The sequence below is a fragment of the Equus przewalskii genome, chromosome 8, assembly GCF_037783145.1.
Source record: "Equus przewalskii isolate Varuska chromosome 8, EquPr2, whole genome shotgun sequence".
NCBI classification, from domain to species: Eukaryota; Metazoa; Chordata; class Mammalia; order Perissodactyla; family Equidae; genus Equus; species Equus przewalskii.
Genome location: NC_091838.1, coordinates 15,355,820 through 15,378,225, shown reverse-complemented (window position 1 = coordinate 15,378,225; position 22,406 = coordinate 15,355,820). Strand labels below are relative to the sequence as shown.

Genomic DNA, 22,406 nt, shown 5'->3' with positions numbered 1-22,406 from the left:
TTTTCCCCTTATTTCTATTGCTGCTAAATGTATTGTCACAGAAACTATCAAATTAACATGGCTGGAGACTGGTTTATTCTCGTTTCCACTTGCTAGTTATAACAGGGTCTGAGACCCAGTCCAGGAAATGGCTCAAATTGACGTGGGCACCACTTACTCAGGGAAGTGAGGGCCCATCCTGCTTTCTAAATGCCTTTATTAACTTAAGCCTTCTTTGCAGAAAGTGTGGAATAGGGTTTTTAAGTCTTTGAGGCCACCATGATTTCCAGACTCAATGTTGCAGACTCTAGGTCCCTGATGCTTCTCCCTGGCCTATTGCGACAAGGTCCTGGAGTGGTGCCCCTGTCTTTTATCAGCTGCCTCTGCACTGATGGAAAACTGCAAAAGGCAAGGCTGACCCAGAGGCTGCTGGGAGATTTTTTGTTTACCTGCTGGGACGATTCCATCCCGCTTCTCACAATACTTCTAACCGCTCATGCAACCTTCCGTAGTAAACTGTGATTAACTGGAACCTACTTTACAACAAAAACAAAAAATAGTTATCTGTATCATTTTTTTAAAAGAAAAAAGGATATCAGAGGAAGCATGTTTATATTTGAAATTTATTATTTTTTTAAACGAAACCTTCAGGATAAGAGCTGGGCATGGGATAATGTGTCAAGGACATCCTTAACAACAATTTATTGATGATCAGGTTGATTCTGCTGCCGATACATCAAGGATCAAAGTGTTTGTCCTCTTTAGATGGTTTAAATCATTTTTACTTCCAAAATGATATTGATAGTTTTCCTTAAAAACTATATATGGGGGCCGGCCTGGTGGCACAGCGGTTAAGTTCACACGTTCCAATTCCGTGGCCCAGGGTTCTCCAGTTCGGATCCCGGGTGCGGACATGGCACCGCTCGGCAAGCCATGCTGTGGTAGGCGCCCCACGTATAAAGTAGAGGAAGATGGGCATGGACGTTAGCTCAGGGCCAGTCTTCCTCAGCAAAAAGAGGAGGATTGGCAGCAGTTAGCTCAGGGCTAATCTTCCTCAAAAAAAAAAAAGAAACCATTTATGCACGTACAAGCATGCATATGTAGGAGCGGCCCTCTCTTTTGTATAAGCCCAAATTTGAGCATACTTTACACATTTTCCTACAGATTGTATTTTTTTACTTAAAACTATATTGTGGAGGCAATTCTACGTCAGTTCGTAATGCTGCAACTCAGTCTTTCACACAGTTGCATGGTATTCTGTGGCATGAATGTACCATGATTTATTTAACCAGCTCCTTATTGAGAGACACGTAAGTTGTTTCTAGTATTTTGTCATTGAAAATACTGTAGTGAATATCCTTATTCATATACTCTTTGTGACTCTCAACATAAATTCCTAGAAAAAGAGTTGCAGGGTCAAAGGATGTTTGCATTTAAACTTTTTCTAACATTTACAAATTACTTCCCAGAGAGGCTGTACCAATTTATTGTCTCACACTCTATGAGAGTAATTCTTTCTCCACATCTCTGCTAGCATGATATAAAACTTTCTGATGAGTCAAAAATAACTCATTCTTTTTAAAATTTGCATTTCTTTAATTACAAGTGAAGATGAGTATATTTTCCTGTGTTTAAACAAACATGTGTCTTTCTTTGTGGACAACTTTTTCACGTCTTGATAAATGCTTCTTCATCCTCCTTCCTTGCTTCATCCTCCTTCAGTTATTTCTGTCTCTGTCTGTCTCTCTCCTTTCTAAGGACTCTTGGAAATTAACCTTTTTTTTCTATCATATTTTCCGCAAATATTTTTTTCTGAGTTTGTTCTTGCTTTTCAACTTTGTTCATGGTTAACTTTTCAAGCAGAAATTTTTAATTCATGTGGTCGAATGTATTCATTTTTTCTCTATGGCTTTTACCTTATGCTTAGAAAAGCCCTCTCTTACTTTGATGTTATAAAGGAAAAAAAATTCTTCCATGTTTTTTTCTAGTACTGCTATGATTTTACTTTTCATCCTTAAATCTTTGAGCTATCTGGATTTTATTTTTGAAAATGGAGTGAGGTAGGAATCCAAGCTTTATTTTTTTATATGGTTATTCAATATTACAACACCATTTATTTTCCCTCCAAATGAAACCAAAAACTGTTCATAGTATACTTTAATATATACTTTGTATTTATTAATATTTTATTTTTATATATTTATCAATATCTTCTTCTATTTATGATTTTTTATTACTAACCCTTCAGGTATAGTAATAAAGTTACAGGGTATTAAGATACAATCATTTTTGTAGTGAGAAAATTTTGACGTTCATACTATTTTGAGAATCCCCAAACTTGAGCCATTGAATACTCAACTGGTTTTTGTTATCTTTCAAACTCTGAACATTACCTTAACTTTTGACACCCACATTATCTTCCTTTATAATCTCATGTCTCACCCCAAGAACTTGAAACAAAAGTCAGTTTACTGACTACCATGGGGATGAGGTGAGCTGGGACAAGAGGGTCCAGGTAGTGACTATAAGGAGAGGGAAGCCAAGAGGGGTGTGTCATCCAGGAAGCTGCAGCTGGGACACATTGGGAGCAAGCACTCATGGAAGAGGCCCCATACCCCAAGCTTATCAATTATGGGGACCACAGGAACAAAATTGTCACGTAACGCAAAGGATTGCTTGATTGTATCAGAAGAAAAAATCTAGACCTGACAAACAGGATCTTGTACCCAATTCAAACTCAACAGAGCAAGGAGTACCGGGCCCTCAGGCAAGTCGTTGGCTTGAGTTCATTAAAAAAGTCCAAGCCTTAACGAAAGAAAAGGCTGGTTACCTTTAAGGAAGTCTGCTGTAAAATCACAAATGTATGCCATCAATCTTCCTTCTAGTCTTCCCCAGAGACCTACCCAAGAATGCCTCCCTCTGGTCCCATGAGTTTAGACAGGACCTTGTAGATCAGGGCACTGTGTGGAGCCCGTGGGAAATCTCTCTGGATGATCCCGGAGATTTTGGAGCAAGTCTCTGCTCCCTGCAACCGTTCCCTTGTCCATCAAGAGAGCTCCTGACTTGCTACTGGGCTCACAAGTTGCTTGTGGTGAGGAGGTGATTTTTCAGCGTCCATATTTGAGTGTGATAACATCGAATGGATTCCAGGTCTACCACTGACTAGCTGTGTCATCACGGACAGGTACTTAATTTCTCTAAGTCTCAGTTTCATTCTCTGTAAATGGGTTTTACAAAATCCATAGACTTATCTCCTCGGGTTGTCATGAGGATTAAATGAGCAAGGACATACTATGCACTTTAAACATGAACTGGCACATAGTAAGTCCTCAGTAAATGTTAGGGCTTGTTATTGCTATGATCATGATTTCAACCATTTTATTTAAAGAGCAGGATTCCGTAGAGTGCAAGCAGAAAACAATTTTATTTTGTTCCCCCTACTGTGCATTCAAACCCACCCTGTAGGGCTAGCCTTTCCCCGTCCCTTGGGTGAAACCTAAGAAAGGTCCTAGGACACCTCCAGTCACTCCCGTGTACTGTAAAGTTCTCTATCATGTGTAGTCAGAGAACAGTCACATTTCGGTAATTGAAATGTCCAGTTATATGTGAAAATTTAAACTTGGACTTCATTTCCCCTTTCTCTGATGTCACCCCTGGTTCATTACATGAGCCTGTGAAGGGAAAAGAAGTGATCTCTGGTTGGTTTCCTTTCTCTTTCCAACTTGTGCTTGCCCACCTCCATGCCCCCTCTTCCCACTCCCGACCCCAACCCCATGGCCAGAGTAGCTGACCCCTCTGTGACTTTCCTTGACTGACACTGGTGTTGGAGTTCTCTGGAAATGACAGATGTTCAACACTGACTCTTTCTCTCATGGGATGTTCCTATTGGTCCCTTGGAGACTCCATTTAGGAACATACTAGCAGCACTTCTAACATGGGCATGGGCAAGGTCTTTCTTGGGGATGGTCACTTACAAGTCCTGCTGGCCTGCCACCCCCCAGTTGCTGCTTAAAGGCCTGTGTCCCTGGTGTCAGGCCCCTTTAAAGTGACTCCCAGGCATGCCCCTCCCACGTGGCCATCCTGTCCATGGAACTCACATACTTCTGTCCTGCCATCTCTGGCAGGTCAACCTGCTCCCAGTGAAGGCAGCTCTCTTTGCTCTACCCACAGGTTGAAAGTCCCAGTCCTTTAGATTTTTCAGAATTGGATGCTATGCCTCAGATACCAGATGCTTGTGACCCCAAACTCCAGAGACACAGGGAAAGCTCTCCTTAATGCCCTTTGCAATGGGTTTGAGGCCAGGGAAATATTCCTGTCCTCTTCCCATTTACAATGCCCTTTTCCAAAGATGCCTTCTCTCCTTACTTCTTTAACCTAAGGATCAAACTGGTTCTTAACCACCTCGTTTGAAAGTCCTGCAAAAGTTGGTCAGCATCTAACTCTGGAATGTGGGAATTCTTGCTAAGATTGTTTTGTTCTCAGCCGAAACTCAGGCAGAAAGTCCCTTTTAAACATCTTGTTATATTATCAGCATCGTGATCATAGGGTTGTTATGGAATTTAAATGAAAAAAAATACATGTAAGGCACACTTAGCATGGTGTCAGACACGTGGTAAGTGCTCAGGGACATTAAGTGTTTACTTAACAAACATTTGTATGGCATTAACCAGGTAATCTAAGTGCTTTGTAAGTAATAGCTCATTTAATCCTCAAAACAACCCCATCATCCTCATTTTATAAATAAGAAAACTGAGACACAGAGAGGTTACGTACCTTTGTCTATATTAAACAGCTGGTGAGTAACGACAGTCTGGTTCTGGGGGTTATGCTGTTAACCACTATGCTATTTCCCATTCCTAATTATAGCTATTATTATCATCATCATGATTATCCTATTTGTATGGGACCAGGCTTGTACAAGCCTCAAGGCCGTGTAAGTTTCATGAGCAAGCTGCTTGAATGTAAAGCTTGACTTCAGCAAATTGAACTGCTATCCCTCCCTGGACCAGACTCAATGGCTAGTTTAGTTTTTGCCAATGAAGTATGGACAGTGAATACACATGGATCTGGTTAATAGCTGGCTGTGTTCACTCTTACAGCACATTCCAGAAGTTGATTTCAGCTTTATGGATCCTGGACAATCGTGTGGATATCCCTGAACAACAGCGAGGGTGAGGATTTCTCCTTCACATTCCCCTTATACTAAAAGGAAGATTGGCCTGGATCTGAATTTACGGACATTTCTGTTTGGCCTGATGAGCAGGAACTTGGAAAGACCAAGTTTGTTTACAAAGAAGAGACATATGGATTCTGTCGATGAGTTAATTGCAGCAGAAACAGGAGATCAATCATCTTGGGAGAGCACAGGAGTAAAGAACAAGGGACACACACCATCAGATCATTTGACATATTCCTTCGTCCTGAGCAACATCCCACTCAGTGTGGCTGACTCTTCTCCTCCTGACTTCCTGTGTCTTTTCATAACTAATTGCTATAACTAATACAGCTTGAGCATGCTTCTGTCTTGCAATCAAAAGAACTTAGTACAATCATATTATCCTCAAATAATGATAATCTCATCTTTCCCTCCTAATAGTTATGCCTCTTGGTTCTGTTTCTTGTCTTATGGTACTAGCCAGGAATTCCAGAATATTATAAATAATAGTGGTAACATCAGGAATCCTTTTCTTGTTCCTGATATTAATCGCAGTGCCTGTGGAGCATTTTTGGTATGTTCTATCCCTTTCAGAATTCAATTAAAATCTTACTCTAGAAAAATGCACACACCCACAAAATTTTGTCAGCAGTTTTAGGAGTTTCTAGGATCATGGGCTACCTGGAAGGTTTTTGTGAATTCCATTATTAAGTATGAGGTGGCTATTGATTTAAGACAATTTTTTTTTTACCATATTAATGAAGGTTTCTTATAGTGCCAGTTTAGAAATAAGAAAAAAGTAAGTGAGTTTCATTGACTATCTTTTTATCATCAATGAATATATTTATATATTCTTTCTTTTTCATCTTATTGATGCTGAGTGATATTAATATGCTTACTGATATCAAACCATCCTTGCATTCTTGGAATAAACTTTAGATCTGATATATGATTGTTTTAATATTCTGTCAGATTTAATTTGCTAGTGTTATATTTATGACTTGGCATTTGGATTTGCTAAAAGGAATATAATGCCCATTAGACACATTTTGAATGAAAAAGAATTATAAGAAAAATTGTTGGTTAAACCTCAGTTGGCAAGAAAATACTGTCAAAACATCTTTTTTCTAAGCATTCTAGTAAGGATTAAAGAATCAGAAGTTCAAAAAATTATGGAGCTAGGAGAAACAGCTGACAAAACCCACTCATTTTACAAAATAGCAAGGTATTTGTTCAGAGAGGTTAAGTAACTGGTGCAAGATAACACTGCTTAATAGTGGCAGGCATTGGTTGCATAAGCAAGTGGTAGAAGCAAATTGTTGAGGCTGAAGGAGAAAATCGGGGAAACACGTCTCATTTTCAGTGGAATATTACTTTAATTCTATGGGAGACTGAAAAGAGTGACTAGATTTGTTTCTGAAGCAGTGAAAGTTTCACAAAGAAATGATGTAAGCATTTTAATAAATTAAAGCCATTATTGTCATCTTGAAGGGATTAAAAACATTATTGGGCTCAGTTTCCCCATGTCTTCCAGTTCCAATTGTCTCACTTTCTCTTTCTGTGTAGAGCCGAAACTCTGAAAAAGATTTTCAGTTCCTTGGACGTTCCACTCAACACACACCAGGGAACCCTTCCTGCCAAGAATGGACTAAATGCATTACCAATAGAGATGAAAGGAACACAGAACAAAGGAAAGAGGCTTCGAGGACATATATTTCAGAAAGTCGCCAACTTTTAAAACTGTCTGGAACTATACCAACACATATGTAACAGGACCCAGGCAAAGTTGGCTTCTCTTGCTTCTGTTTGCACAAGTTCACGTTGCTTGTCTTTTAAGGTCTCTAACAGGGTCCTCTGAATCCCGATCAGCTTTGTGTTGAATCTGTCTGCCCAACTGTTGCTGTCCTTCTTAGCACAGAGTCAGCTGGAGCCTTGCAGAGCAGTACAACACGACGCCTGGTGCCCAGGCCAGGACTTGCTTCACGTGTGGCAAAGGGCAGAACTTCAACGGCTGCGACAACGGGACTAAAACATCTCCTCTGTTTGGATAAGTCAGTGAGAGACTCGGCCAAATGGGTTGTTTGGTGTCACATAGCAAAACAATCAGTTAGGTAGCTGATTTTTCTCTCCCAACCACTGTGTTGACACTGCCTCAAATTCTAATCTGATGGTACCAAGAGTGCCCTTTTCTTGAAAAAAAAGATTGGCCCTGAGCTGACATCTGTTGCCAACTTTCCTCTTTTTTTTTTTTTTTCCTTCTTCTCCTCAAAGCCCCCTAGTACATAGTTGCATATTCTAGTTGCAGGTCCTTCTAGTTCTGCTATGTGGGACGCCGCCTCAGCATGGCCTGACAAGCCATGCTGGGCCCAGGCCCAGGATTTGAACCAGCGAAACCATAGGCCACTGGAATGGAGGAACTTAACCACTCGGCCACAGGCCCGGCCCCAAGAGTACCCTTTTTAAAAAAATGTTTAACCACTTAAGGGGTTGTTATATTTACTATTCTTCTGAATCTCCCATCACTCTGTGCAGCAGAGAGAGCAGCTAATATTAGCCTAATTTGATAAAGACGAAACCGAAACCCAGAGGACGTGCCTGGTTTGCTCCAGGTCTCATGGCTTGTTGGTGCTGGAGTTAGAACTTGAACCCCCAGCGGCCCTCACTTTACCTGCCCATCTCTCCCGCAATGCAGCACTGCCTCTGCTTCATCAGCGTTTTTTTTTTTTTCTAGAAATGTATACTTTTTGGAGAGAAAGTTGTATATGTTAGACTTTAAAATTTTAAGTACTTCCAAATATTTGTGGAATACAAGAGCATTCAATAAATAAATGTTATGTAAATTGCAAATGCATTTTGATGAAGAAATTTACTTACATATAGATTTGGAAGATCACTTAGATTGAAATCTATTTTAAAATAATTTAATGGGTATGTGGAGTGGCTTTATGGAAAGATTAATGTATTAAAACAAAAACTAGTCACTCAGAACTTAGGACATTATTTTTAAATTTTTTATTGTGGAAAGTTTCAAACATATATGGAGTAGAGACAAGAGAATAATGAACCCATCGCCCCACTTCAGCAAATATCGACATATGGCCAATCTTCTTTTATCTCTATCCTCTACTCCCCCACCTCTTCCTTGGATTATTTCAAAGTAAATCCCAGACATTATATCATTTCATCCGTAATATTTCTCTAAAAGATAAGGAGCTTTTTTCTTAAGTCACAATACCATTATTACAGTTTTTAAAAGTTAATAGTAATTTCTTAATAACACCTAATATCCAGTTAGTGTTCAAAATTTTCTGGTTGGTCCAAAAAAAGTCCTTTTATGGTTGGTTTGTTCAAATCAGGATCCAAACAAGATGCTCACGTTGAATTTGGCTAGCGTATCTTTAAATCTCTTTTAATCTATAACATTTTTGTCAAGAGAAATGTTTAAGTAACTGCTCCTGGAAGAATTATCTGGCATTCTAGGAAATAGTTTCATTTATATATACCATACTTGATTGATCCTAAGGCAAGATTAATTGTAAGTTGCATTATTATTTTATGTATCACTAGGAAATTAAAATTGCTGGCAATTATAATTGTAAGATGCCACCAATTGTAAGATATATTCCAATTTCAGAGATGTAAAAATGGGAAAAATATACATCTTAAAGTCAATAAATATAGTAGTTGGAACACAGAGAGCTCATAGGCCATGTTTTATTTCAAAACGGGGTGTGGGAATAGCATACGGGATGTGCAAAAAATCCCTTAGATAGGAGCGGTTTACTTTTACCCCAGAGCAGACGCAGACCGGAGAAAGATTTCCGTCCCTTGTTTTCATGGCTCATCTTGATGGCTCCCTTCTCCTCTGCGGAGTGCTTTGACTTCATGTTTGGAATATAACCTGACTTTCTTAGAATGTTTACACCACATTTAATATACATCAATACATTAACTTTTTATACGAATTACGGTCTCTGAGAAGGCAACGAAATGCTTATTTTTTTTGATTACACTGACTTTAGGATGTTGGATGAGCCCAATTTGAAAAACACATATTCATAATGCCACTCTGGTCTTCAAGATGCTGAGCCAGAGTGCGGTTGCACATAGCCTTTCTTTTTGGTTTGTGCCACATCAATGAGTGCTAAACGGACAATGATATTCTTTATATCAGCTGGATGACACAAGGAGGAAAATGAGACTTGGCCAAATTCTATCTGGCCTCAAACATGGTAGTTTTGGTTTTTACATCTTAGAAATGTTGACATCACAGATTAGTGCCTGATAAGCTGAGCGTCCACTTCAAAGAATTTGAACTTCAACTTGGTCTCCTCCTGTTAACGTAAGCCTCTTGACAAGGATGGGCTGGAAGGGTAGGAAGGTGCAAAGTTGTATCACAGGCCCCAGTATCGAGGAAAACGGGCTCTCTACTTTCTCACCTCAGGTCACTGGCAATTTTTGAAACGCAAAAAACTTTGATTTTTCCCTGGAGAGTTCCAACCCATGGCTAAAAGAATTTTGCTTCTAGCCATCTGTGCTTATAAGAAGGATCTGGTTGTTTATTTACCAGATCTGAAGTTGTCCAAAGTCAGTTGACCCCATGGCTCTCAGAAACCTGGGATATGGAAATTTTTTAAAGGGTAGAAACGTGCTGCCCGATTCTTGTTTGTGCTCTCTGAAGTACAGCAATGGGTTTGTTCTAGAATTAGCTTTCCAAGGATCCAGGAAGCTCTATCATGGAGAATGTAAAACCAGAGATCCAGGTAAACCAGCAACTTATTACTACTCTTCGGTTTGTGCCTTGATTATTGAAAGGAATAAAGTTTTTGAATTTCCTCTTAAGGACTCTGATTTAGCAGATTATTAATCAATGTTTCCTTTCCACCATTTGAGTTAAGTTTCAATGACAGTGTCTTTCAAATGTTTTTGGAATGCTGCCCTAAACTTTTCTACTTTTCAAAAGTGACAAAAGAGAAAGAAGACAACCGTGGTAGCCTAGTGTCCTGAGAATTTACACCGGTTCCTTTGCGGTTGAACGTTGCTACTTAGCAGTGAGAATTGTTGGTTGAGGGGAAAGAAAATCAACAGCAACACATGCAATGTTCAATGAATACATGGGGCTCAGGAGCATTAGAAATTTGAAAATAGGCACTACTAACTGGGAATAGATTTAAAGAGGGAGAATTGCTCATAATATTTAGAAGTAGAAAGCATAGCAGTGGATACACTTTCTTAGTAATGTCAACAATAAACACTATTCTTTGTCAAAGTGGTAAAATAAAGTTCTGATCTTATGTTGTTGATTAAAAAGAGGGGCTGGCCTGGTGGTGCAGCGGTTAAGTGCGCTTGTTCTGCTTCGGCAGCCCGGGGTTCACTGGTTCAGATCCTGGGTACGGACATGGCACCATTTGGCAAGCCATGCTGTGGTAGGTGTCCCACATATAAAGTAGAGGAAGATGGGCATGCATGTTAGCTCAGGGCCACTCTTCTGCAGCAAAAAAGAGGAGGATTGGCAGCAGATGTTAGCTCAGGGCTAATCTTTCTCAAGAAGAAATAAATAAATAAATAAAAATTTAAAAAAAATTAAAAAGAAAAAAAGTTCAAACCCCAAGCATCCTTTTTACCTTCCAGGGCTTGTAGTGACCGGACACAGTTATCATTTCAGCAGGCTTTGCAAGAATTGCTTGAAGAACCATTGGTTACATTTACCTTCTTCTGTTTGTTCCTGCCCATAAAGTTTCACAGACCTGTGAAGCTGGAAGGGAACTTTTCTCTAAGTAAATGTTTTATTGAAATATTATATGTACAGAAAGGTGAACAAATCATGACTGTTTGGCCAAATAATTGTTGTAAAGTGACCACATGCATATAACAACCACTCAGATCAAGAAACAGATTGTCACCAACACCAGAGAAAGCCCCCTTGTTCTGCCATTTAGTCCTCCTCACTCCAAAGCTAACTGCTGTTCTGACTTCTTTCACCACAGTTTTGCCTGTTTTGGATCTTTGTAAAAATGTGATCAAAAGTATATATTATTTCAAATCTGACTTTCATTCAACATGAACGTTTGTGAGGATCATTCATACTGCTTCACGCAGCAGTAGGTTATCCGTTCTCATTGCTGTATGTGAATAAATGAAATTGTACAAAAATACCATAATGTATTTATTCAAAGTATATCTATCCATCAAACATTGATGGACATTAGAGTTGTTTTGAGCTATTATGAATAGTCCTGCCATGCACATTTGTGTGTGTGACTTTTGGTGCACATATGTGTAAGTTTTCCTTGGTTATACATTGAAAAATGGAAGGTTTGGGTAATTTCAACTTTTGTATATATCGTCAAACAGTTTTTCAAAGTTGTTATACACATTTTCACTTCCACCAGGGTGTATGAAAGTTTAAGCTGTTTCAGAGACTTGTCAACACTTGGTATTGTCAGTCTTACTAATTTTAACTATTCTGGTGGGTATGCAGAGGTTTTAATTTGCATTTTGGTTTGTTTTTTTTTCAAAGATTTTATTTTTTTCCTTTTTCTTCCCAAAGCTCCCCGGTACAGAGTTGTATCTTCTTTGTTGTGGGTCCTTCTAGTTGTGGCATGTGGGAGGCTGCCTCAGCATGGTTTGATGAGCAGTGCCATGTCCGTGCCCAGGATTCGAACCAACAAAACACTGGGCTGCCTGCAGCAGAGCGCGCGAACTTAACCACTCGGCCATGGGGCCAGCCCCCTGCATTTTGGTTTTAATTTGTATTTTCCTGGTGATTAATAAAATTGAGCACCTTGTCATATGTTTATTGACTGCTTGGGTATCATTTTTGTGAAATGCTTATTTAAGTCTTTTGCCTATTTTTTGTTAAGTTGTCTGCTTTTCTCTATTGATTTGTAGGAATGCTTTGTATATAGAAATATGATTCCATGGTTGGATGTTGGTATTAAAAATATCTTTCTCCACTTGGTAATCTTCCTTTTCACTCTTTTAATGTCTTTTGATGAATACAAATTCTTATTTTAATGTAGTCCAACTTATAGATCTTTATTTTTATGGTTAGTGCTTTTTATGTCTAGTGTAGGAAATTGTTACCTACTTCAAATTCATGAAAATATTCTCATATGACTTCTTTCTAGGATTTTTATTGTTTCATATTTAGAATTAATATTCATCTGGTATTAATTTTGTGTATAGGGAGAGAGAAGATACAAGTTTCACTTTTTTTTTCATAAGGATATCAATTAACCCAGCATCATTTGAAAAGACCATGACTTTCCCCATAGTACCACAGTGATTCTGTTTCTAAACTCTCTATTCTGTTCCATTGATCTGTCTCTTTTTGTACCAATGACAGACTAATCAATTATTGTAGTTTTATAAATCCTTCTACTTTGTTCTTCACAATTCTCTTGGCTATTCTTGGTCCTTTGAATTTCCAAGTAAATTTTAGAATCAAGTAATCAATTTCTATTTTTTAAAAAGAATTGCTGAGGGGCCAGCCCTGTGGCCAAGTGGTAAAGTTCACGTGCTCTGCTTTGGTGGCCCAGAGTTTCATCGGTTCGAATCCTGGGCATGGACATGGCACCACTCATTGGGCCATACTGAGGCAGTGTCCCACATAGCACAACTAGAGGGACCCACAACTAGAAATATACAGCTATGTACCAGGGGCCTTTGGGGAAAAAGGAAAAATAAAATCTTAAAAAAACAAAAGAACTGCTGAGATGTCTGTTGGATTTACATTAAATTCTCTAGACCAATTTGGGAAGAACTGACATTTTTGCGATATTGAATCTTCTAGTCCGCAATTGCGGCATATTTCCCTGCGTATTTATATTTTCTTCATTTTTCGTTCAATATTTTTTTGTAGTTTTCTATGTAGATTTTTATCATGTTTCATTATATTTATTTCCAAAGCATTATGATTGCTAAATGCTGTGATATTATTCTTAAATTTTCATTTTCTAATTGTTATTATATGATTTTTTTGTATTGACCTTGTATGCAGTGACCTTGCTACATTTGCTGCAGATTCCTTCATATTTTCTACCTACACAATCATGTCATTAGTGAATAATGGCAGTTTTATTTCTTCCTTTGCCATTTTTATAATTTTTCTTTCTTTTTCTTGCCTTATTGCTTTGGCTAAAAATGGCAGTTCAATGTTGATAAAAACACCTGTATCTCATTCTTGATTTCAAGGGGTATTTTTAATATTTTGTCATTAAGTATGATATTTATTGTATGTTTTTTACAGATTCTTTTTGTCAAATTAAGAAGAAATCTTTCTATTCCTGGTTGGCTAAGCTTTTTGATCACGAATGGGTATAGAGGAAACTTTTAATCTATCTCCTTCATTCTTAGTCTGGACGACACCCAAACTACTCTGCAGTTGAGGTTATATTTTATTATTAAGACAAAAAAAACCTCTTACATTTTAATACTACATTCTCATGGAAGGTCTGCCATTATCTCTATTCCATTTCCTCATCTGTAAGATGAGGATGATAATAGCGTTTACTACAAATTGTTGGTGGGAGATGAAACAAGGCATATAAACTATTTTAACTCTGCCTGATGGCTGGTAAGCATTTTATAAATGTTAGCTATTATTATTTTGTTTTTTTTCAGGTGAAGCAAACAAGACAGGGAAAGGGTGACAACTAGTGGTGACTTTGGTCCTGGAAACCAGATCTCTTGACTCTCACCTCCTGGCTCCTTCCCCTACATCATTTTGCCTCAAGAGAGGGTTTGATGGCCTTTTAATAGTTCTCTATCAGTAAGCCTCTTCTTCATACCAAAGGTTTTCAAAGGATTATGAAATAATTCTGATAAACTATACTGACTGGAAAGGCTTTTCTGTAGATAATTCTAAGTAGTGAGTGTATTTAGTGTACATGCTTCCTAAATATGTCTCAGAATAACAGGCTTACTCGAGAAAGAATTTTTTTGTCAAATTCTTTCTTATATAGACTCTTCTTACAAGTTGAGACCGTTACTTCCCTCATGGTTGTCATGCGAAGAATCTTGTCTTCAATCAGCTCATTAAGGTACCTTTGTAAAGACAGTGTTTTTTTAAAAGGCACTTTGCCAGCTTCCTCAAACATAACTTTGCAAATGGCCGGCCAGAAAAACATGGCAAATCACTTCCATATGGCTCAAGGCAATGAGAAATTTTCTTGATTAACAACACATTCAGTACAATAAAATAACTTCCAAATCTGCTAAAGAGACACTAACTTATCTGCTACATCTATTTTCTGTTTGACTTTTCACTGTTTTGACTCTTCAAAAACCTTCCTAAACTCCCAATTGGTTCATTTTTGAACAACCCCTTCTGCCAAGATGATCACCTGTTCCTAGTTGTCTGTTCTATCAAGCAAATGGCTGCTCTTAAACTTATTTCAGAACCAGCTGCTTTAAACATATGCTTCAAAAATTCAAGAGACGGTTTTTACAGACTCATCAGTTGATAAAATCATTAACATGTCATCTGCATATGCAAGTCCTAGTTTAAAGATTTAACTACTCTATTTCCTTCCACACCTGTCTAAGTGGTAAACCAAACAAGTTAGTTCACTTCATAAATTCCTCATCAAAGGGCTTTTAATTAATATATAAAGGACAAAATAGGCACCGTAGCCTTAACGTTTTCATTATCTGGATCTCTTCATTCCTCCCAGGGAGAAACTAAACACAGCGTTTTGGCACTCTTCATAAATTGAAAAGCTATAACTTAAGCCTATACGACTTTAAACAACATGTCCTCATCCTTCAAGAACTATTTTTTCTTTTTCAAACGAAATTGAATAAAAATCCAACTGTCTTTCACTCTATATATTTTGCAGTTTCTCTTGTTATAACCAAACCATCTGCCACCTCTGTCCCTAACGCCTGGAATGAATCAAATCATTTTCCTTGCAAACACCGTTAATCTCACAGTAAGCCCTACTAATCACTTTGTAATCGGCACTCAAAGGGGCTAAAGGTTCTTGATTTTTAATCACGATATTTTAATCATCATTCTTGTGAGATGGTACTGAGTAATCCCTGAATTTGGAGCTTATTTCTTCTCAACTTCCTAATTGTTCCCTATGACAAAGAACAGGAGGTCTCTGGATAGGAAAAACCAGCTCTGTCTGGCTAGAACTGGTTGGGGAGAACATGACAGTCCCAGGATGGTGTTCCTGGTGACTGTATGACTATTTTTTTCAATTTTGGATACTGAAGACATTTCCTTATTTTTGTTTTACTTCCTTATTTTCCTTTGTTTTCTTTTACTTCCTTATTCTTTTCCTTAATCTCTTTTTTCTCTATTGCACTTTTAGTTGAGCTAATTTTTGATTTTTTCTCTCTGCATCCTTAAAAGGCTTTGGTTTCCGCTTTGTCTAATTTCCTTTTTTACTCTTTCTCAAGTTGACAAAATTCCCTTCTATTCCTAGTTTTCTCAGAGCTCATGTCATGTATGGGTATTTGATTTGGTCAAATGCTTTTTCTGCATCTGTCTATACGATTATACGATTTGTCTTCTTTGATCTGTTGCTGTGATGGATTACATTAATTGACTTTTGTCTTTTTTGTATTCTTAAGGTGCATTATTCTTTTATATAACTCTTTTAGATAATCTCTTTTATATAACTTTACAATTTATTTCTTTTTCTTTCCAATTTTTTTTCCCTGAAAGGGATGGAAGTCATGACACATCTCGGAAGTTTGCTATTTTGTTAAATGATTGTTCCTTTCTCTTCATTCTTAATTTTTTCTCCATCACCTGTTTAAGGTGATGTGTCATTTTCTCATCTCACAATGTCTTTCTTGACCATGTTTACATAATACAGAAAAATCTATTTTTATTCTTAAAATTCATTCATTTAAAAATACGTTCAACATCACTATTTTTTAGGAAAATTCAAATCAAAACTACAATGAGATATCGCCTTACACCTGTCAGAATGGCTATAATTTACAAGACAAAAAATAACAAATTTTGGAGAGGATGAGGAGAAAAGGGAACCCTCATACACTGCTGGTGGGAATGCAAACTGGTGCATCCACTATGGAAAACTGTATAGACATTCCTCACAAAATTAAAAATAGAAATACCATAAGACCCAGCTATCCCACTGCTGAGTATTTATCCAAAGAACATAAAATCAACAATACAAAGAGATTTATGCTCCCCTATGTTCATTGCAGCATTATTCACTATAGCCAAGACACCCAAGTGCCTGTCAACTGATGAATGGATAAAGAAGATGTTATATGTATATATATATACAATGAACCACTACTCAGCCATAAAAAAAGACACGCAATTGTGCCATTTGCAACAACATGGATGGACCGTGAGGGTATTATGTTAAGTGAAATAAGTCAGACAGAGAAAGACAAACACTGCATGAGTTCACTCTTATGTGGAAGATAAACAAACACATGGATAAGGAGAACAGATTAGAGGCTACCAGAGGGGAAGGGGATGGGAAGGAGGGCGAAAAGGGTAAAGGGGTCCACATGTATGGTGACAGATAAAAACTAGACTATCAGAGGTGAGCATGATGCAGTCTATACAGAAACTGATATCTAATAATGTACACCTGAAATGATACAATGTTACAGACCAATATAACCTCAAGAAAATAATTTAGAAAAACTCGTTCATTTAATTTATTTTTAAAAATATTATTGAGGACTGCTATGTGCCATAAACAAACCAGAAACTCATTCACCATTTAGTCTGAGGCTCTGCATCAGCTAAGTACCTCTTGCTCAGAATCGAAGTTTAAATTCTTGGCCTTTAAGTAAATGATTGGGAATTGGGCCTTTTCCCTTGGTTACTTAAATAACAAAAATGATCATTATAGAGTTGGGAGCTCCTTTTATGATTCGTTTTTCCCAAGTCCCACCCTGTAGCATATTTATCAATTTGTCAAGTACAGATCTGACAATTAAGTGCGTTCTAATTATGTGTGAGGGGAATAGGCATGGAGAAGGAAGGACGAGAAGTCCTGAGGTGACACGCCTTTTCTCTAAGAGTCTAGATTAGAAGAGTAATAACCTCATAATTGGTCTCTGTGCTTTCTGTTTCTCTCCACTCCCATCAGAGTGATCTCCCCCAAACACAGCATTGATTTTTTTTTTAACAATTCAATGGTTTTTAGTACGTCCATAGGGTTGTGCAATCACCACCACATTCAATTTTAGAACATTTTTATCATCCCCCAAAGAAACTCGTATCCCTTAAAATCTCCTCCCAATCCTTCTCTCTCTCCGTCCAGCACTAGGCAACCACTAATTTGCTCTCTGTCTCTGTAGATTTTCCTATTCTAGATAATTTATATAAATGGAATGATATAGTATGTGGTCTTTTGTGACTGACTTCTTTCCCTTAGCATATTGTTCTCAAGGGTCATCCATGTTGTAGCCTGTAGCTAGACCACGTTTTGTTTATCTATTGATCAGTTGACGGACATTTGGATTGTTTCTACTTTTTCACTATTATGAGTACTGCTGTATGCACATTCATTTACAAGTTTTTGTGTGGGCATATATTTTCATTTCTCTTGAGTATATACTTAGGAATGGAATTGCTGGGTCCTACGGTAACTTTATGCTTAACTTTTTGAGGAACTGCCACACTGTTTTTCAAAATGGCGGCACTATTTTACATTTCCACCAGCAGTATGTGGGGGTTCCAGTTAATTTCTGCACATTCTCACCAACACTTGTTATTGTCTGTCTTTTCTATTATAGCCAAACTAGTGGATGTAAAGAGGTATCCTTCTGGTTTTGATTTGCATTTCCCTTATGACTAATGATGTTGAGCATCTTTTCGTGTGCTTATTTGTCATCTGTATATCTTCTTTGGAGATATATCTATTCAGATCCTTTGCCCAGTTTTTAAGTGGATTCTTTATTTGCTGTTGACTAGATGTTATATATTCTACATACAAGTTCCTTATTATATATATGATTTACAAATATTTTCTTCACCTCTGTGGTTTGTCTATTCACTTTCGTGATGATGTCCTTTGAAGAACAAGTTTTTAATTCTGGGGAAGTCCCATTTATCTATTATTTTCTTTGATTGCTTGTGCTTTTGAGATCATATCTAAGAGATTAAAAAAAAGCAATTGACCATAAATGTGAGGGTTTATGTTGGATTCTCAATTCTATTTCATATATTTATCTCCTTATGCAAGTACCACGCAGTCTTGATTATTTGTAGCTTTGTAGGTAGTTTTGAAATTGGAAAAATGTGAGTCCTTCAACTTTGTTCTTCTTTTTCAAGATTGTTTTGACTATTCTGGGTCCTTTGAGTTCCCAAATGAATTTCAGCATTAGCTGGTTAATTTCTACAAAGAAGCCGGGTGGGATTCTCATAGGGGTTGCATTGAATCTGAGGTTAGTTCATTGACTATTGCCATCTTAACAATATTAAATCTTCTGACTCATAGACATGGGGTGTCTTCCCATTTATTTAGATTATCCCTAACTTCTTTCACCAATTTTTGTAGTTTTCAGAGTATAAGTTTTACACTTCTTTTGTTAAATTTATTCCCAAGTATTTAATTCTTTCTGAAGCTATCGTAAGTGGAATTGCTTTCTTCATTTCAAATTTGGATTGTTTACTGTATAGAAGCATAATTAATTCTGCATATGGATCCTGTGTCCTACAACTTTGCTGGACTTGTTTACTAGTTCTAATGGGATTTTTGTGTGTGTGGATTCCTTAGGATTTTCAGTATACAAGATCATGTCACTTGCAAATAGAGGTAGTCTTACTTCTTCTTGTCCACTCATGAAGCCTTTTATTTCTTTCCTTGCCTGATTGTCCTGGCTAGAATTGCTAGCAGAATGTTGAATAGAACTGGTGAAAGCAGACAGCCTCATCTTGTTCCTGATCTTAGGGGGAAAGCATCCAGACTTTCACGATTAAGTATGATGTTAGCTGTGAGTTTTTCTAGATGGCTTTTATCAGATTGAGGAAATTAGTTACTCATCCTAGTTAGCTGGATTTTGTCTACCGTGAGGGTTGGTTTTTTCAAATGCTTATCTTGCATTTATTTAGATGTTCATGTGGTTATTGTTTTTTATTCTATTGATATGGTGACATTACTTAATTTTTTAATGTTCAACCAATCTTGCATTCCTGGGATAAATCCCACTTGGTCATGGAAGGTAATCCTTTTATATGATGTTGGATTTGGTTACCTAACTCTCTGTTGAAGGTTTTTGCATCCATAATCACATTGATCTACAATTTTCTTTTCTTGTGATGTCTTTGCCTGGTTTTGGTAGCAGGGTAATAGTGGCCTTATAGAATGAGTTGGGAAGTAGTCTCTCACCTTCACGTTTTGGGAAGAATTCATGAAGGATTGGTATTAACTCTTGTGTAAATGTTTGACAGAATTCACCCAACGAGGTCAGCACTGATTTTTTTTCCTTTCTGTTAAAAACCCTTTAATGGTTACCAATTGCTAAGAAATTAGAGATTACATCCCATACTGTGCCCTCTACAATGTCACAATCTACATTTCCAATCTTATGTTCTACTATTCCTAACTAGTATCCCACTGGCTGCTACTGCTAGGCAACTTGTCCACAGGCTATTTCGCCTTTTGCCTTGACCTGTGCTTCTCATGTGCTTTTGTATCTCACTAGTCACACCGCCATCCCTCCTTAAGACATCTCAAGTCTATGTATACCTTGGAAACTTTTCTTGATTCTCCTGTTGAATTACCTCGTGCAATTTTCTAACCAATTTCCCCTAATAACTATTTTGAGAATCTGTTGATCTCCACAGTATAGGACTTATTGAAAAGTCTTCATAATAGTCTTCAGTAATTAATTAATTTCAAAAAAGCCCCTTAATGGGAAAACCCCATCCAGTGAAATTGGGACCTGTTAGTTACTCTGGTAATGACACATAACTATCAAATGCTATAAGGAATCTACTGCAAACAGAATTTCTCTGTGAGCTCTTTTTCCAGTGTCAGAATAATTAAAAAGAATTTTTGCTTGAGTAACTCATTTTGAATGACTTCTCTGAGTTTCATCATATTTCTGAGGAAAATTTGTCTTAAAAAATTGATTCAGTACGGAGGGAGATACTGCAGGCCTTTTTGCTGACTTTCCAAGTCTCAAAATAATGATCTTCACGGTAGAGAATAAGCTAATGGCAAAGATACAATGGTAGTAGTTTTCTAAAAAGTATTTCTTCTTCCAACATCCAAAATAAAGTTTTCCAATATTTTAAAGCTGAGGTATAATTTTTTAAGAAGCTGTATTACCTTAGTAAATATAGTATTTTATATATAATATTGTTCTTCAAGTACATATGGAGATTGCATTTTTTTTTTTTTTTTGCTGGAAAAGATTTGCTCTGAGCTAACATCTGTTACCAATCTTCCTCTACTTTTTTTTTCCTCCCCAAGTCCCCAGTGCATGGTTGTATATCCTGGTTGTAAGTTGTTCTAGTTCTTCTATGTGAGATGCCACCACAGCACGGCTACTGACCAACGGGTGGTGTGGTTCCATGATGGGGAAACAAACCTGGGCCGCTGAAGCAGCAAGTGCTGACCTTTAACCACTAGACCATCAGGGCTGGCTCAAGATTGCATTTTCTTAATATAGTTTTGAAACGTTTATGAGGGAAAAAGAATTATATAGAACATGCTCAAAACCCCTTTCTGTGTTGCCATATTTTGAGGGCTTGCTACATGAATGAGTAAAATTTGTGTAAGGTAAGTACTACACTAACATTGCTAATGTACATCTATTTCCTAAATTTCATTAAGATAGGATTTTTATTTTAGTGAGGAATGAGGTAAGAAGAAAACTCTTTCAAATAAGATTATCAACAAACACACGTCATAGATCTATGCTATTATGTAAATGTTGTGACTACAGTCGTAGCTTTAGGTGACTTCAACAATATTGCCAGTTTTATCTCAACATTAGCCGGGAGGTATGTTGGTATTGCCCGTACTATTATCATCAATAAAAAAATCATATGAGCTACATTTATTTATTGACTCTTTCTGTGTCCTAGGCATGAGGCCAGGCACCTGTACTGTCACCTAACTTACCACAAACCAGCAAGCAAGCTGTTTATAATACTTAGGATTGGGTTCAATTGTGAGGAACAGACACCTAAAATAACAATGTCTTAAAAAAGGGAAAATTTGATTTCTCTCACGTAAAAGTCCAAAGGTAGGCAGTCCAGGGCTGGTTTCACTGTTCTGCTCTGCAAAGTCCTTAGGGAATCAATCTCTTTCTCCCTTATAATTGGCCACTGGCTGCACTGCCAACAGAGAGAAAAGGGATGAAGAAAAAAGGGGCAAAGGAAACATACCAGCTTCCTCAGGAAGATTTCTGCTACGTGATATTTCACTTAGAGCTCATTGGCCAGAACTTAGTCACGTAAACACCTAGGTGGGTGGCCATGTGCCCAGCTAAAAATTTGGGGATCTAAAACCTAGATAAAAGAAGATAACAAATATTGGGGGATAACTAGATCCCTTCTCTGCCACAATATTATCATCTCTATTTCATAGATCAGAAATCTGAGGTTTAGAACTATTAATTAACTTGCCTAAAGTTGTCCAGTTAATAACCTTTTTGGAGAAGCGATAATTTCTTTTAGAAGCCCAGTAATATTGCCTTAAACACTGGCTCAGTTAGTTGTTGTCATGTAACAGCCACGCCAGACTTAAGCAATAAGCATTTATTTAGCTCAGGAATCTATAGGTCGGCTAGGTAGTTCTACTGATCTGAGGCAATCTTGGCTGATCTCCCCTTGGAGGGTGGTGGGGGCCTGATCTCGAACTGCCTTGGCTGTGACAACTTGACATTGCTCCACACTGCCTCTCATCCTCCAGCAGGCTAGCCTGGGCTCGTTCTTGCGGCATGGCAGAAATCCAAGAACAGACACATGCAAGGCTTCTTGAGGCACAGGTTCGTAATCGGCTCAATGTCATTTCCACTGCATTCTATTCGTCAAAGCAAATAACAAGATCAGTCTAGATGCAAGGAGTGGGGAAACAGATTCCATCTTTTGATGAATTGCAGAGTCACATTGCAAAGAACACGGACACAAGGGGACCACTAGCTGGGGCTATCAATGCAACAATCTACCATCATGCTAATAATAGTTGTCTGGAATTGAGAATAGTAAAGATAATTTCAACAAAAAACCTGAATTTGCTGTCTTTATTTAGCATGTAATTAATCATATTTTTCTTCTAGGAGGAATTCACGTTCTATAATAAACCTACTC

General features: G+C 37.6%; 1 long non-coding RNA gene across 1 annotated transcript; it reads left to right on the top strand.

Moving 5' to 3' along the window:
- The first annotated feature begins 2,871 nt into the window (after positions 1 to 2,871).
- LOC139085028 (uncharacterized) lies at positions 2,872 to 8,887 on the top strand. Its single transcript, XR_011542999.1, has 3 exons — positions 2,872 to 3,070; positions 5,079 to 5,150; positions 6,701 to 8,887. It is a non-coding gene; the product is annotated as an uncharacterized lncRNA (long non-coding RNA).
- The last annotated feature ends 13,519 nt before the right edge of the window (positions 8,888 to 22,406 follow it).